Source organism: Paramormyrops kingsleyae, chromosome 25 (assembly GCF_048594095.1).
Source record: "Paramormyrops kingsleyae isolate MSU_618 chromosome 25, PKINGS_0.4, whole genome shotgun sequence".
Taxonomy (NCBI): Eukaryota; Metazoa; Chordata; class Actinopteri; order Osteoglossiformes; family Mormyridae; genus Paramormyrops; species Paramormyrops kingsleyae.
Genome location: NC_132821.1, coordinates 22,629,242 through 22,646,430, shown reverse-complemented (window position 1 = coordinate 22,646,430; position 17,189 = coordinate 22,629,242). Strand labels below are relative to the sequence as shown.

General features: G+C 40.9%; 2 long non-coding RNA genes across 10 annotated transcripts; both read right to left on the bottom strand.

Annotated features, from left to right (window-relative positions):
- Window positions 1–1,240: 1,240 nt before the first annotated feature.
- Window positions 1,241–4,565, bottom strand: LOC140582838 (uncharacterized). Of its 3 annotated transcripts, none has more exons than XR_011985629.1 (5): window positions 3,802–4,565; window positions 3,166–3,331; window positions 2,186–2,771; window positions 1,848–1,957; window positions 1,241–1,407 (listed from the first exon to the last, which is right to left on the bottom strand). It is a non-coding gene; the product is annotated as an uncharacterized lncRNA (long non-coding RNA). The 3 variants fall into 3 exon arrangements; XR_011985628.1 differs by having other exon boundaries at window positions 2,186–2,686; XR_011985630.1 differs by having other exon boundaries at window positions 2,186–2,489.
- A 4,510-nt stretch (window positions 4,566–9,075) lies between these two features.
- LOC111837289 (uncharacterized) lies at window positions 9,076–13,938 on the bottom strand. Of its 7 annotated transcripts, none has more exons than XR_011985830.1 (6): window positions 13,819–13,938; window positions 11,811–13,427; window positions 11,104–11,692; window positions 9,740–9,785; window positions 9,418–9,523; window positions 9,076–9,323 (listed from the first exon to the last, which is right to left on the bottom strand). It is a non-coding gene; the product is annotated as an uncharacterized lncRNA (long non-coding RNA). The 7 variants fall into 7 exon arrangements; XR_011985831.1 differs by having other exon boundaries at window positions 11,104–11,941; window positions 13,129–13,427; XR_011985829.1 differs by having other exon boundaries at window positions 11,104–13,427.
- Window positions 13,939–17,189: the final 3,251 nt, after the last annotated feature.

The following is a 17,189-nucleotide window of genomic DNA, read 5'->3' as shown; positions in this document are numbered from 1 at the left end:
AAACTACTGTAAAAAATGAGTTATTTTCTGTAATATTACAATTTTTTTTTGTGTACTTTTATACTGCAGTACAAAGCATCATTAATTCTTATACCAACCATTATAATGTATTATGAAGGTATCTATAGTGCAGTAAAGATGAGAGGAACATTGGAATTGTACTTATTGTAATAATGTCTTGTGACTGCCAATAGACCATATACCAACCATAATATGCATTATAGAGTGACGTTACATTATAGTGTGATGGTATAGTATGCCATTAGATAACAGCATGCTGAAACTGAGTTAATCAAACAAACTACACAGTGATATGCATTTTTGTCATGGACTCGGGTGGTTCTGGAGCGAGGGCGTGGCAAGGTGCAGGCTGGGAAGACAGTGGACAAACCACTGGCGGCTCAGGGAACATGGGGGTTTATTTACAGAGCAGAAAACACAAGAAACACTTACAAAACAAAAACAGACCACTAAGGGTCAAAACTAAAGAGGGGATAACAATGACTAACTACAAATGGATTAGGGCAACAAGGAGCAGGTAAGCAGGCAAAGTAAAAATAACACAACTGACATAGAACACTGACATACAATGACCCACCCAGGAAATGAACTAAGGAAGGAACCTAAATACACAACTGAACCAGGTAACGACACAGGAAGAGTGAGACATGAAGCAATTAACCAATCAGGACGGGGACAGGACACAAGGACTGGCACCTGTGACTTTAGGGTTTACCCTATTCCGTGAGACTTAAAGCTAATTGTGGTGATATATTTGAAGATGTGTTCAGCAGAAATCTATTAAGGTTTTGGTACGGTAACTGAAGGTACAATAGTGAATTAGCTTAAAAGTCATTCGTTAGACTCATTTGACGTCCATTTCATACTTCGCTCCAAATTAATTTCTCCACTAGCGAATTTAATTTAGTTTAAGTTTGCTTGATAAAATTGACACAACTGGTTTGCTAACTTTTTTTCAAGTAAACTAAACATTTTAATTTATTGTCTGTTTATTGTACACCTTTTATAGACTGAAAACCCCTTGCATTATTGGATAGACTGTCTTAATTGAGGTGTGCTGTCTTGTACTTTGTCAGTTGTGGAAGGCAATAAAATGGATTTCATTGATTTCCCCAAGTCCAGTGGATGACTTTTTGTCCAACTGAACAGTCAAATGTCGCTGCTGTACCAGCTCTCCCCAGGTCAAAGTGTAAAAAACCACAGTAACTGACAAACCATATTCTATTTCTAAATCTCTTTATTTTTAAGGGCTCAATGGCAATGCTTCTGTAGGAAATTGAGCTACGATTGGAAGACATCCACATAATCTTCTATGGTACAGTTTGGGTTCTGGTAGATGCTCATGTCCTTCAAGAAGACACCAGTCAAGAAGCAAAATAGCTGCTCCTAAGGATGGGACACAAAATGTGTTACAACCTTATATGATATGAGGACTGAAGTACAAATAACTTAGATGTAAGTTTTGGCGATGAGACATTACTATCACTATGAATATTTATTCTTTCTGCGATATTAGGATTTAAAAAAATCTAATTAATTACATAGCTCTATTGCAGGAGTATTCAACTAAAGAGGTCCAGTTAGAGAAAATTTCTTGAAGCAAAGGTTCAGAAGATCATAATGTCTAACTATTTAGTGTGATGTATATTTAACTATCATTAGTTGTATCAACATTGCATTACAATACCTGACTGTTAAATCAAATTAATTCAGTACAATTCAAAAACTTTTTAACAATATTTTTTTCACGTGACAGAGAAATCTTCAGCTGGCTGAAGAGAGATTTTCAATTCAATATGTCTGCACACATATGTAACAGTTCTTACCTTGTGTAGCTCTCTCCAGTAAGACACCAGCACAAAAGTTCTTTGGGTTTAACTGATTGATGGTTTATTCCGATAGCTGGATCACTTTCGTCATTGTCACCATGTGAGAACTAAATACAGATAAATAAAACATAAATCATCTGTTTTGTTCCTTGCTTAAACTTGCCACCTAACATTTGCCCTTTAGACTATACAAAGCTATACAAATCAAATGAAATTAACATTGAGTATTTAATCGGGTTATTACATTCACTTAAAAGAAGCACAAATCCATGTGATATTAACCAACAAAATACTGAAATTCAAATGAAATAATAATAATTTAACCTTTATTGTACCTCATGGGGAAATTCTTTTTATGCCTCCATCAACTTGCTCTTTGTAGAGGAAGCTGTCTGTGAAGGGCAGCCACTTGTTGGGGCCCCCAGGGAGCTGGGGAGTTAAGGGCCTTGGTCAAGGTGCTGTCTGTGAAGGGCAGCCACTTGTTGGGGTGCCCAGGGAGCTGGGGAGTTAAGGGCCTTGGTCAAGGTGCTGTCTGTGAAGGGCAGCCACTTGTTGGGGTGCCCAGGGAGCTGGGGAGTTAAGGGCCTTGGTCAAGGTGCTGTCTGTGAAGGGCAGCCACTTGTTGGGGTGCCCAGGGAGCTGGGGAGTTAAGGGCCTTGGTCAAGGTGCTGTCCTTGAAGGGCAGCCACTTGTTGGGGTGCCCAGGGAGCTGGGGAGTTAAGGGCCTTGGTCAAGGTGCTGTCCTTGAAGGGCAGCCACTTGTTGGGGTGCCCAGGGAGCTGGGGAGTTAAGGGCCTTGGTCAAGGTGCCACAGATGTGCTGAGGCTGGGTTTGAACTGGTGATTACAAGCATACAGGCTTAGCCCACTGAGCCACACGCTGCCCCCAAACATAAAACCTAACTAAAAAACATTAAATAAACTATAAAATATAAATAAACATAAAATAACAGTAAATAACTGTGCTTGTACATCTTATTCACATTAGCATTTATTCATAATCACGAACTGTATATCTGTACACTGCACTCGCAAAACTGCATGTCGGCTCTGTATCCAAAAACCTTCAAACTGACCTAAATTATATTAGACAGACTTTTGTGGATTGTTTAAGAATAAGAACAATGAGACATTTGTTAGTTTAGCAGAAACACCAAAAGTGTTGTCTACGCCACTTAATTTAATTTGCATTACTTGACATTACATGTCCTGCAATGTGACTATTGAACATGCCTACATCGCGATGAAGATGCCGAGACGATATATCATGCAGCTCTAACACACACGAGAAGAGTTGAATGTCTGACAGATCTTACCTTTATGGCAACAGCAGGTCATCAGAGCAACGGACCCTAATCCCAATTCTCGAACTGGAGTTTTCATAGGTAGCCTCCACCCAACTTTCATGAGCATTAGGGTCCTCTAGGAACTCAGGGTCCTCTAGGAACTCATCGTCCACTAGGAACTCAGGGTCCAGTTGGTCTGAAATAGAACATTTAATTTAAGGACTCTATTGACTCCTGGCTCCTCATACCAGCTTTTAGGATTGCTCAGTGACATTAACTGTCATGTCATCTGATGTTGTCGCTAATTCTTTGTGTGAGCTTTGGTCCAAGTTGTTGGAACCTACATGAAATATCAAATTTAATTGACCTGGATGGATAATGGTGAGCAAATCTGTATGCACATGGTTCTCTGAGACTTAAAAATGTTCCACAAATCTAATATGAAATTAAAGTGATGATACTTTATTGATCACCGGGGTAGAAAATTCTCTTTTAACCTACCCCATGCTGCCTTCTATGATACACGGACACGTATGTAGTTGAGAGCAACAAATATATACATATTGTGACAGGACGTTATAAGTATATTGCATACATACTCAAATACAGCTATTAAAGGCGTTACATATTTAATACATATTAGAGAGACTGTAACTATGGAGGTACCGGCTTCCCGCATTGCCGATTGGTAGAGCTTGCAGGCGCAGTATATCGTACTGGTAGCTGCAAACAGAGTACCGCCTATGACAACACAATCGACCAAATCCAGATTTCGGATGAAATTCAGGAACGCCATTCTCCAACTCCTCGAATATTGCGAAATGAGCTTTTTCTTCTCGGTTGTCGAATTTATACATTCTCAACGACGTCACTTTGTGACTCTGACCAATCAGTGCAACAGCTCTAGCTCTAGAACGCCGCTTTCATTCCCGCATTTTTTAAATACGGGAAAAAAACGTGTGAATTATATAATATTATTATTCGAAACTGAAAAAAGGTCTGAAAAAATTAAACTCTGCGTCAAAGCTTGAAATATAATAATAAAAAGTCTTTCAAGATCGAAACTATAATCTTTGATGGTTTACATAATGTTTTGGTAGTGTTAGGAAATTCAATGTGCAGTATTTTATAAAGGTGAGATTACGTTTTGTGTTAACCAATGTTAACCGTATTTCTGACAAAGTCTAGCCATTTAGCTTACAGGCTACAGTGATTTTTCAGTCAGGACGAACGAGGCAGGCTGTGTTGTGAGAGCCGAGTCATTTCGCTCATTGTGGAAAAAAATGGCACCCCCTACAAAATACATGTATTTGGGTAACAGACAAATAAGTTGATGAAAACAATTACCGATGTCGTGGTAAACTACGGGAAAAAATCATGCCAGTTATATTACCGTTTCAGTTTGTTTCCAGGTTGTGTATCAGTACTTAGCGAACATTTGCAGCACATTTTAACTATACCGCGATAATACTGATAACCGTTACAATTCAATAACACGATTCTAGTGATCAACAATTTAATACCCTTTCACCTCTACAAATAAGTGCCCACGTGAAAGTTCATCCTGCTCAGTTTTGCACGAATTTGCTTGCAAAACGTTATTATCTTAATGTGCGGGACAGTTTACACAAGCACAATTATCCTGAGCTAGGTTAAGAGATGGATGCATGTAGCTAAACGTATATGATACATTAATGAAAGAAATTCCTTGTGTGTGCCACACACACACACTTGACCAATAAACCAGATTCTGACTACACAATGGTTTGCAAAGTTAATTAATGGGGTATATTCAGGGTTCGAAATTAACGGGTTAAAAATCATTTTGGCGGGTATTGATAAAAACTTACCAGCCAGTTTGGCCGGTGATGCATGAACCAATCATGCAAATCATGTCAGAGACGCTCTGGGTCGTTTGTCCCCTCCGTCCTACATTTCACATGAACACTACACTACGGGTGACGTTTTAGATACCTTTGGCAGCAGCACGCAGATACTGTACGCTTCGGTTTGCGGGTCCAATCAACGACGAGAGCGCGAAAACACAAACAAGAAATAGGAAATATCGGATGAGCAAAGAGGACTGAGCTGGACAGCGAAATAAGCTAAAATCAAAATGCTGCGGTGGTTAGGACAGACGTCAGGATCAGGAAGAGGTGAGAAGAGGAAGGAGGCAGAAGATGAAAATGTTGACAGAGCGTGCGAAACAAAGAGAAGGAAGTTTAATTATAAATGGCAGACAGGTCGTCATTGGCTAGTGTTTGATAGTAAAAATGCGGTCATGTTTTGTCAGATTTGCCGTGAGTACACGAAAGAATAAAATAAAACTAACAGTTTCGTGGTGGTTATAACTGTATAGTTTGTTGTGTGTATTGCACTTTCTGTGCGTTTTTCATGCACTGTTAATAAAATGATCAAATTTTCATTCAGTGGCATTCATAATCTCTTATTTTCACCACGTAAAAATTTGTCTAATGGAAATTCTGATTGGCTGGTAACTTCAGAAAGTTACCAGCCACTTTGGCTGGTGATCAAAAAAGTTAATTTCGAACCCTGGGTATATTACTTAGGTCCCGGCACAGTCCGGTACATCACCTCAAACTGATCATGGGTTTTCTCATAAAAAATCTTCATCACCACCGCAAGGAATTATAGCAGGAGGTTGTTTGGTTATACTGTATATCCTCACTATTGAAAATCTACGATTCTATAAAAGTGTACATGTATATACCAACTTTTTATCTAGCTTACAAGTGTCCGCGATACTTGGAAATCAATGGAAAGCCTTGATCACATCCTCCTCTCTGATAAGATGTACAGCCTGGTACACCAAATTCGGAATCCGTCCCACCTCCGCCTCTCTGTTTTGTTTTCAAACCGGTGACTGGCGTCAAATAAGCAAATATATAAAAGCAAACAAAAGACGCGGTCCTGGGGGCTGATTAAGACCCCCGGGGTCCTGCTTCAAAGCGCAGATATAGCGCGCGGTAGGCGACGCAGTACAAGTGCTGCAGGCAGTAAGATGGGCGCCTGATTTTCTTCTGCTATTACGCGCCATTCTTGTTTCAGCCTTTCCTGTGTGAGACTTAAGCAGCTACTTGAACACAGTCACATAAATTTAAAAGGATAGAAACGGTGAGGTCGAATAATGGTGCCGTTTGTGAAGGATGAAATCCTCTGCATAAAATTAGAGGAAATTAGCATTCTAATCAATAAACCACAAATAGGTGACGACTATATAAAATCTGTGAAGTATGAAGGCCGCCGTGATGGTTCAGTTTGATTTTACATGTAAAATTAGGCTTCGATTACAAGTATTGCTGTCCACGTTCTTAACGACAAAAGAAAATACTTATTCATTAGGAACCAGTCTTCAAGATACTATATGTGACTGTTTAAGGTTTATCCTATTCCCTGAAATTTAATTAAAGCTAATTGTGGCGACATATTTGAAGATGTGTTCAGCAGAAATCTATTAATGTTTTGGTACGGTAACTGAAGGTACAATAGTGAATTAGCTTAAAAGTCATTCATTAGACTTATTTGACGTCCATTTCATACTTCGCTCCTAATGAATCTGTCCACCTAAGATGTAGTAGAATATCCACTTTAAATTAGCTTAATTTTGCTTGGTAAAAATGAGACGGTTGGTTTCCTAAATTTTCCAAGTATAGCTGGCCCCCATTTAACGTCCTTTCGCGTTATCGGCCGTGGCCTGGAAAATGTAAAAAATATATATATATGTATATATTTCTTTTAATGCCGGACGTAGCGGCAGCTGCTTTTTAAAACGCGCGGGCAGGATGTGTACTGCTGAGGGAAATAACCGAATAAAAATGTGTTGTCTGTATGTTAGTGTTAAATAGCACAAGATGTACCAAGGATGTTTTATATATTTTTAAAGAAAAAGCCTGTTATACAAAAATAAATGTTCTATTTCATATAAAAAAAAATCTTTCAATGCGAAACATTAAAATTGGCAAGCTACTACACACGTTTAATTAGTTTCAAAACTCGCGCACATAAAAACCAGGAGGACATTAAACACCATAGATAATTATTGTGCTTCACTATACTAAATGTTTTCATATTTTGCTTTAATAATCTAAGGTGCAGTGGTTAGCATTGTTGCCTCGCACCTCTGGGACCTGGGTTCGAGTCTCCGCCTGGGTCACGTGTGTGGAGTTTGCATGTTCTCCCCATGTCGTCGTGGGATTTCCTCCGGGTACTCCAGTTTCCCCCCACAGTCCAAAGACATGCTGAGGCTAATTGGCGTTGCTAAATTGCCCTTAGGTGTGCATGTGCGAGTGACTGGTGTGTGAGTGTGCCCTGCGATCGGCTGGCCCCCCATCTAGGGTTGCTCCCTGCTTCGTGCCCGTTGCTTCTGGGATAGGCTCCAGACCCCCCACAACCCAGTAGGATAAGCGGGTTGGACAATGGATGGATGGATAATCCATAAAAGTTTAAAATACAGCACTACCTGCAAAGTATCTGAACTACTTAGTACATTAATTAAATCCATTTCACAGTACGACAGTGGAGAATAGCCTAAACTGGAGGCTTTCATCCCACCAACCGGCTGGGGACGGTTTTCCTGTTTTACGGAACTTAATGCGGATGTTAAACGGGTTTTTTGTTTAAATCAAACATAAAATAATTTATTGTATGAGTCTGTTTATTGTACACCTTTTATAGACCGAAAAACCTGGCATTATTGGTAGACTGTCTTCATTGAGGTGTGCTGTCTTGTACATTGTCAGTTGTGGAAGGCAATAAAATGGATTTCGATCACTGATTTCCCCAAGTCCAGTGGATGACTTTTTGTCCACCTGAACAGTCACATGTCGCTGCTGTACCAGCTCTCCCCAGGTCAAAATGTAAAAAACCAAAGTAACTGACAAACCATATTCTATTTCTAACTCTCTTTATTTTTAAGGGCTCGATGGCAATGCTTCTGTAGGAAATTGAGTTACGATTGGAAGACATCCACATAATCTTCTTTGGTACAGTTTGGGTTCTGGTAGATGCTCATGTCCTTCAAGACACCAGTCAAATAAAATAGCTGCTCCTAAGGATGGGACACAAAAAGTGTTCCAACCTTATATGATATGAGGGCTGAAATAAAATAACTTAGCTGTAAGTTTTGGGATGAGACATTACCATGAGCATCTCCCAGTGCTCTGCACCTCTACCGTCCCCAGCTGGTTGGTGGGATGAAAACCTCCAGCACTCTGGCCAAATGGACCAGAAATCCACCAGGCTTCTTTTGGAGGAGAGATTATGAAAGTTCAACAAATCAGTTGAATCTAGTTAAAATTTCATTGTCATTTTGCTTCTTGTAGATCCTGCATTGTGGTGGCATCTGCTTTTGATCAGAATCCAGAACAGGACGAATTCCAAAGCAGTTCGAAAAATTTGCAAGTAAATTTAAAATCTACTGAAAATCAGCACAGCCGCAAATAAATTTGTAATAAGAAATTGAACTAGCAAATCATGGCCTGTCCTCTGATGGCTGTGGAAAGTTTTGTGCTTGTAAGAGAGAAGTGAAATTAAGAACGGACCTTCTGTTTGTTTTCAGGTAAATTAAGAATTTTTTAATTTAAATTAAGAAATTTTTGAAGATTTACATAATGTTTTGGTAGTGTTAGGAAATTCAATGTGCAGTATTTTATAAAGGTAAGGTTACATTTTGTGTTAACCAATGTTAACCATATTTCTGACAAAGTTTGGCCATTTAGCTTACAGGCTACAGTGATTTTTCAGTCAGGACGAACGAGGCAGGCTGTGTTGTGAGAGCCGAGTCATTTCGCTCATAGTAAAAAAATGACACCCCCTACAAAATACATGTATTTGGGTAACAGACAAATAAGTTGATGAAAACAATTACCGATGTCGAGGTAAACTACGGAAAAAAATCATGCCAGTTATATTGCTGTTTCAGTTTATTTCCAGGTTGTGTATCAATACTTAGCGAACATTTGCAGCACATTTTAACTATACCGCGATAAAATCTGTACATTTAACCTTTAGACGACTAACCACTTTATTTTAGCTTAATTTTGCTTGGTAAAAATGAGACTTTTTCAAGATCCACATAATCTTGTATGCTCTTCTATGGTACAGTTTGGGTTCTGGTAGGTGCTCATGTCCTTCAAGGAGACACCAGTAAAGATGTAAAATAGCTGCTCCTAAGGATGGGACACAAAAAGTGTTACAACCTTATATGATATGAGGGTTGAAGTACAAATAATTTAGCTGTCAGTTGTCGTGATAAGATGTTACCATGAGCATCTCCCAGTGCTCTGCACCTTCACCATCCCCAGCTGGTTGATGGGCTGAAACCCTCCAGCACTCTGGCCAAATGGACCAGAAATCCACCGGGTTTCTTCTGGAGGAGAGATTAATTATGAGTGTTCAACCAATAGGTTGAATCTAGATAAAATTTCATTGTCATTTTGCATCTTGTAGATCCTGCTTTGTGGTGGCATCTGCTTTTGACCAGAATCCAGAACAGGATGAATTCCAAAGCAGTTTGAAATATTAAAAATAAAAATCTGCTGGGAATCAGCACAGCCGCAAATAAATTTGTAATAGGAAATTGTACCAGCAAGTCATGGCCTGTCCTCTCATGGCTGTGGAAACTTGTGAACCTGCAAGAAAAGAAAGTGAAATTAAGAAAGGACCTTCTGTTTGTTTTCAGGTAAGTGAAGAACGGGTCATCAGAGCAATGGACTCTAACCCTAGTTCTCAGACAGGTCTTCATCAGTGGCCTCCTCCCAAGCTTCAACAGTAACAGGCTCCTCTAGGGACTCCGGGTCCAGTTGGTCTGATACTGAACAGTTAATGTAAGAACACTATCAGCTTCCGGCTTTTCTTACCACTCAGCTATGAGTATTGCTCAGTAACGTTAACTGTCATGTCAGCTAATGTTGTTGCTCATTCTTTGTGGAACAGCTTTGGTCTAAGTTGTTGGAACCTACATGAAATATCAAATTTAATTGACCTGGATGGATAATGATGAGCAAATCTGTATGCACACGGTGCTCTGAGACTTAAAAAGTGTTCCACATATGTAATATGAAATGAAATTATATTTTATTGTTCCCTGGGGGGGGGGGGATTCTCTTCACCTACCCCATCTTGCAACAAATGTATACATGTGTGTGTGTGTGTGTATATATATATATATATATATATATATATATATATATATATACACACACACACACACACACACACACACACACACACACAATATGTTATGACGGGACATTTAAAACCAATTGAAATACAACTGATAGAGGCGTTAGATATTTTACACACATATTAGCGACCACACTAACTATGGAGGTACCTTCTTCCCGCATCGCGGTTTGGTAGATCTGCCAGACGCAGTATACCATAGAGGTTGCTGCAGATAGAATACAGGCTGCGCAGAGAAAATCAGTTATTTCGAATTTCTGGAGTAATTTCAGAAACGCCATTCCTCAACTGTTGCAGACGAAATGAACGACTTCTTAGTTGCTGCCTTTATATACTCTCAACTACCACGGATTTGAATGGTGACGTACCAACAAGTTCTAAAATAGCGCTTTAATTTTCGCATCTTTTAAAAATGGTGGAAACGGGTGTGAGTACAATGTCATATTTCGAAATTGAAAAAAAAAGATTTGAAAGATTGAAACTGTGAAAGCTTGAAACATTTTGAAAGTTTTGCAAGATCAAAACTAATTTTTGAAGGTTTGCATAATGTTGGCTGAATTAACATAGCGCCAGGAGTTAATATCGGTGAGCTCTTGAATCTCTGCAACCCTGATTCCTGCAAAAACTATTCCTGGTGCTATGGTTCCTGCAGTGTCCAATCAAGACGGGTTTTAACTGCTGCTGGGCCACCCGGGGGACCAAGGTGGACTGGCTGCATCTGGTTCAGGGTGATCTGAACCAATGAGGAGTAAGGGGTGTGCCCACCTGAAAGGAGCTATAGGTATCCCTCTAAGGTGCACATGCCTTTCTTGTAAGGCCTTCACTGAATAGGTGTACTCTGCTAAACCCAGGTAGTCTGCTGTAAAGGCTCCATAAATCTTGAACCTTCTCTATGGGTTACTCATGGGTGAAACTATGAACTGCACAGAATAGCCACGCAAAGTCTGAATTTCTTGACGCACAGTTCGTAACTTCAGGTGTTCAGGGCTCCCACCTAATCCAAGCTGTTGTGCCGCGGCTGCAAGCACAATAGTGCGCTCTGAACCATCATCAAGGATGGCAAATGTTTCCAGGGCCCTCAGCTGCTGGTGCAGGATAACCTTCAGGAACACTTCAGTCCCATAGCAAGGCTGATCCAGGTAAAGTGCTTCTGTAATGGCATTGTAGAGACTACTGCTTTCCTTGCTGGCCTCACTGTTTCGTGTATTAATGTCATGAAGGGCCGATAAGTGCTTACCCTGGCAAAAATGGCAGGGCTTCTTAAGGTCACAGTCCTTTGTTAGGTGAGATCGAGAGCATCTCCAGCAGCGTTCGTTGTCCTTTATCCAGGTAATGGCCTGATCCTTGTTGAGGGCTGCAAATGAAGTGCACTGACTCAGGTAATGTGCTGTGGAGTTACAATGCGGGCAAGTGGGCTTGACCTTCATGGGAGGTTTGGGCTGGGCTGATGCAGTTTGGACTGTCTGACGTACTGTGCTCTGTTGCAGTATGGTTGTGGCCCTCTGAGTCCGAGATATGGCCGTCTGCTCCTTCACCTCTCCCTTTCCTCCTGTAGCCCTTGTGGGATCGAATTCCATGCAGTTGGCCTCCAACTGCAGCCAGTCTGCAAACCCAATAATGGAGAACTTTGCCTTGTCATGGCAGGTTAACCTGCGCAACAGACGCTGCACATTGGAACCACTATGTAGCTCCTCAATACCATCCTCTCTTAAGGCTTTGAGCATTCTTACTATGGCCTGAACACGGAGGGAGAATTCATCAAAGGCTCGTTCATCTCCTGTGCAAATGAGTGGTAGACTCTCTAAGGTCTCAATCTCTTTCAACACAAACTGATAGGGTCATCCATACCTTCTGCCTAGTGCCTGCAATGCGTTAGTGTAGGGCATGGAAGACTCTGCATATGCTAGGACGAGTCTGTGGGCATTAGGGACCTTCACATGCTTGAGGAGGATTGAATACTTATAATGCTCGGAAAGAATGGGGTGAAGAAGATTGCTCAAAGCTATTCTAAATTCAACATATTGAACCCTGCCTTCCCTTGTGAAATCTGGAAAGGTGGGCTCCTCAACTAATGGGAATCCATGAGGGGGGAAATAGGCAGGGTAATAAGGCATAGGATTGACATTAGATTGAAGGGGATCCTGAACTGCTGACTGAACAAGGGGAGTGGTGTTGCAGTTGGGGCAGGCTGCACATGGAGCTCAGGACCCAATGGAGAAGGGGGGTTTGGAGCATATGCCTGTTCTGGCTGGTAGGAGGACTAGAAGTGGGGTTGCACTGATGGGTCCTGCTTCCATACTGGACGTAAGGGCAATGACTCTTTACTCTGATATGGTCAGATCCTCTCTGTAACTGAGGTATGGCATGGTGATGTGTAGTAATGCTCAGAAAGGGATGGGTCTCTGCTTATAGGAGGTGGAGAGGGGAATTGGGTGCTACTCAGGTGGGGACTCTGCAGAGCCAGTGGAGGTGGTGGCGTATGAGGCAGGTTTGAACATACATCATGCGGGCTTGGATCTAATTGTAGTGGGATTGGGGCCTGAGGCGTCTGGTGAGATGATGAAGCTCTGGAGGACTGGCAGGATACCCTTGGAGTGCCGTGCAGAAGCACTTGCTCCAAGAGTTCTGTCTGGCGCCAAGCTGTCTCACTCTGCTGCCTTGTGATCGCCACAATCTGCTGCATAAGGTCATCAGTTGGACTGGTCATGTCCTCGGACTACTTAGGACTAAGGGAAGTTGGTGTAGCCATTACTGGTTCACTACGTCTGACTGAATCTGTGGATGGCTCACCGGTATAGCTGACCAGGTAGTCATCAAAGCGTGCTGGCCTCTGCGTCACTCTGCCTGGATGCTGACAGGAAGTAGGTGCGGAGCTGGAGGTCCTGTGCCCTGGGAACGTCATGGTGACAACCCATCGGGCTCGAAGGACCACTTTGTAGGTGAGGCTCTGCACTAGTTCAGGTGGAATTTGTTGTCGCCATGGGGTATCGATAAGAACACTCTTAGGACAGGGCACATCCGATGCTTACTCTTTAATGAGGATTTATTAACTTCCGTATGAGTCTGTACTGGTCTGTATACTGTTGGATCTGTGTGGTATGAAACAAACAATATAAATACATAAAAGGACTTTCCCCAGTAAAGTACAGCCTATGCAATAACAATGACAAATAACAACACTAAAAGTTCACGCTACAGTATCTGTACAAGAGATACAGAGTACATGTAAAATATTCAGGCATAACACAACAGCAGGATCACAAATTACCAATAAACAACAGAGCCATAATAACATAAACTTTACTGCAGCTTACTCCTAACACAATTACTATTCTACAATCTCTGTACCTAATATACTATAACACGGCAATACAGCCTTCAATAGACAATTCAATGTACGACTCTGCGCCAAACGATAAACTAAAATGTGCTTTCTTTCTATAATTAGCTAACGGAACAAGTTAAATATAGGAAACTTACTTTATATCAAGTTACACACACGAGGAATTAAGGAAGACTTCACAACTAAATAAACTATCTTTAGAAACTAACACGCTTAGGTTTGTTTTGCCTCGTTCGCAGCTCTGAAGCTCCGCACTCCGATAGGCTGAAAAATCGCGAGATCTGTGATTAGCCTATGGAAAGTCTTAAAGGCACCTCATCCTCCATCGCTCTTGTACATCGTCATCAACACAATGTGCAGGCACATATGTAAATGAAAACAGTTGCAAACATGCAAAACGGGGGACAGGGGAGGTGGCGGGGGGAAATGTACATAGATTGGAAATACGTTATGTCACGTGCATTATACATAAATTATTCATACATATATAAGTTAGCCATATTTACATTATACATAAGTTATCTAGATATACAAAAATTAAATGTACAGGCTAGATACAAATGTGCGTATTAACATATACATACAGATACTGTATACATATCAGCATGTCTCCATAGATGAGGTAGTGTCTGAGGTAGTGAAATGGAGCTGAATAGTGCATGGTGGACAGTATACATCACAAATGGAAGATACTGGACTTTTGTGCGGCTTATGGATGTTCCAATGAAAGAAATGATAAAACTAAACATCAATCATTTAAAAAATCAATAATATAAATCAATGGTGTAGGTGCACCACCCGTGGAGGCTATGAGCTTCGAGTATAAACCTGCATTCCAAGATCAAATGTGTCACAACAGCAAGACAAGGCCATGCTGTTTCGAAGCCTCCTTCAGATACAGCCTAGAAATGCATTATTCTTTTGCCAAGATCCCAAGATTCGTTGCGAACCTTTGAAAGACGCAGCCTACAAAGGCTACGTAGCCTGCGACCTTCGAAGGATGCAGCCCCTGCATTCAAACACAGCTCCACTCTCCCTCTGCGCAATGAATCTTGGGCAGTGTCCGAATCTTGGGCTGGGACACCACCCTCTGCACCTACTCTGTGCAGCGAGTGGTGGGAGCAGCGCATTCAGTCTGCAAAATAGCTGATGTAGACGAGCATGAGCTGCACATGTGCAAACTGTTGCCAAGGGCCAATCACTAATATCACGTATATGTATTATTTCGTCCTCCTTTGTATTAATTTTAATTTAATTATTTCCCCATTATCGCACAGGGGTTTGGTTCATTTCTGTTTCTGAACCCGTTGAATTCAGATAATTCATTTAGGTCTGTAAATTGTTCTTTATTCAAACTTAAACCTTTATTAAACTTATATGCACAGTACAAATATACTGTAAATACAAAATCACACAGCCACATGGAAAATTACACAAATATGATTAAAGAAAAGCTTCCACTGACTGGGATGTACTGGAAGCCCAACCGTGACTCATCGTAAGAGGTTAGAGGATGGATGGATCATTTTGACATTCCAAGATTAAAAATTGCTCCAAATTCTGCAGATGTACAGTCGTCACCTTTGGTTGATTATTTATTTATCTGTTGGAGTATGTTCATTTTCAATAACTTTAAATGTAAGTTACATCTACAGTCAGCCCTTGTGCATTTGCGCTTCGTGATTCGCAAATTCATAGATCCGTTAAAATTTCATTAGAACCGAACTTATTTGAACTTATTCTCACATCTGCAAAATGCTCAAAACCCTACAGAAGTGTTTATGTTTAATTTTCGTAGTAATTTATAAGTTTTCATGCTTTTAAGTGTAAAATTGATAAGAAAAAATTAGTTACTGAAGATTCTACTGTGTTTTTGGGGAAAGTTCAAAACATACAATATAAATCAGTAAAAAAAAAAACCCTTAAAAACATGGCTTTCTTATGGAAACGTTCCTTTTTATGTTCATACTTTTACAAGATGCGAATCCCATTCGCAAAGTTTATTCTCTAATGGTTACATAAATATTAGAAAATAGTTAATTTACTATTTTGCAATGGTAATAGAATAGAATAGAATTCAACTTTATTGTCATTGCACATGTCTGTTATGAATATGCTATAACTATATTTATAATACAAGTTATAAACAGTTGTAGAATTATAATTTCCGTATTGTACAAAAAAATGATTGTTTATACAGCATTTACAGTAGTGCAGTTAGGTCAGGAGGCAGAGTTCAGGAGTCTGACAGCTGTAGGGAAGAAGCTGTTCCGGTACCGGGTGGTCTTAGTCCGGAGGCTCCTGTAGCGCCTCCCAGAGGGCAGGAGAGTGAAAAGTCCATGTACTGGATGACTGGGGTCTTTGATGATTTTCCCAGCCCTATTCAGACACCGCTTCCTGTAGATGTCGTTTATGGCAGGAAGTGGTGCTCCGGCGATGCGCTGGGCGGTTTTCACTGTTATACAGTCAGTCAGGATGCTCTCGATGGCGCAGCGGTAGAAGTTCACCAGGATATCTGAGGACAGGTGGTTCTTCCTCAGAGTCCTCAGGAAGAAGAGGCGCTGGTGAGCCTTCTTGACCAGCATGGAGCTGTTGATCGTCCAGATGAGATCCTCGGAGATGTGGACACCCAGGAACTTGAAGTTGCTCACACGCTCCACAGCCGTCCCTTTAATGTAGATGGGTGGATGTGGGTCAGCATTCCTCCTGTAGTCCACGATGAGCTCCTTGGTCTTCTCGGTGTTAAGCAGCAGGTTATTGGTGTCGCACCACTCAGCCAGACGACCCACCTCCTCCATGTAGGCGGCCTCATCGTTATCATTGATGAGGCCAATCACCGTGGTGTCATCTGCAAACTTAATGATGTACACATTAATATTCATCATTGGTGAGTACCCATACTACTGTTTTTTATTACATATTTTTAATGTGTGTATGTATTTTTGTTCTCTCTCTTTTTTGTGGTTAGCGCACACATAGTATTTTTACAACTTATTGTTTCTTCTACTTGAGATATGGGTATAGATACTGATTTACTGTAAATACATGGTTAATTAATGTATGATTAATGTGACACCTACTTATACATTTGTGCTACCGTATAACATATTGCGTATGGCCTATTGCGACTACTTCATAACTACAACTCTCTGTGCACCAGTTGGGGCAGCTTCGAATCCCTTCCTGCAGGTAGCTTCCCCCCCCCCTCCGCTGCCCATCTTTCCAAGGTCTTCAGGGCCTGCAAAACTGGACCACGTGCAGGCTACCGTGAGACAAGGACACACAGTATCCAAAACAATCTCTTTACCTGGAAGTAAAAGATTTTGGGAAAACATAACTGCGTGTTTGGTCTTCTTCATGTTCTATGCCTTTGGGCTACATAAATTATTTCATTGGTCAGTACATTTATTTTATTCTAAACAGATACACAGCTGGCATTTAATTAATGTAAAACTAGAGTAAAATGTTAAGAGTGTACACTACTGGCTAATCGTCGCATAATGTTTGC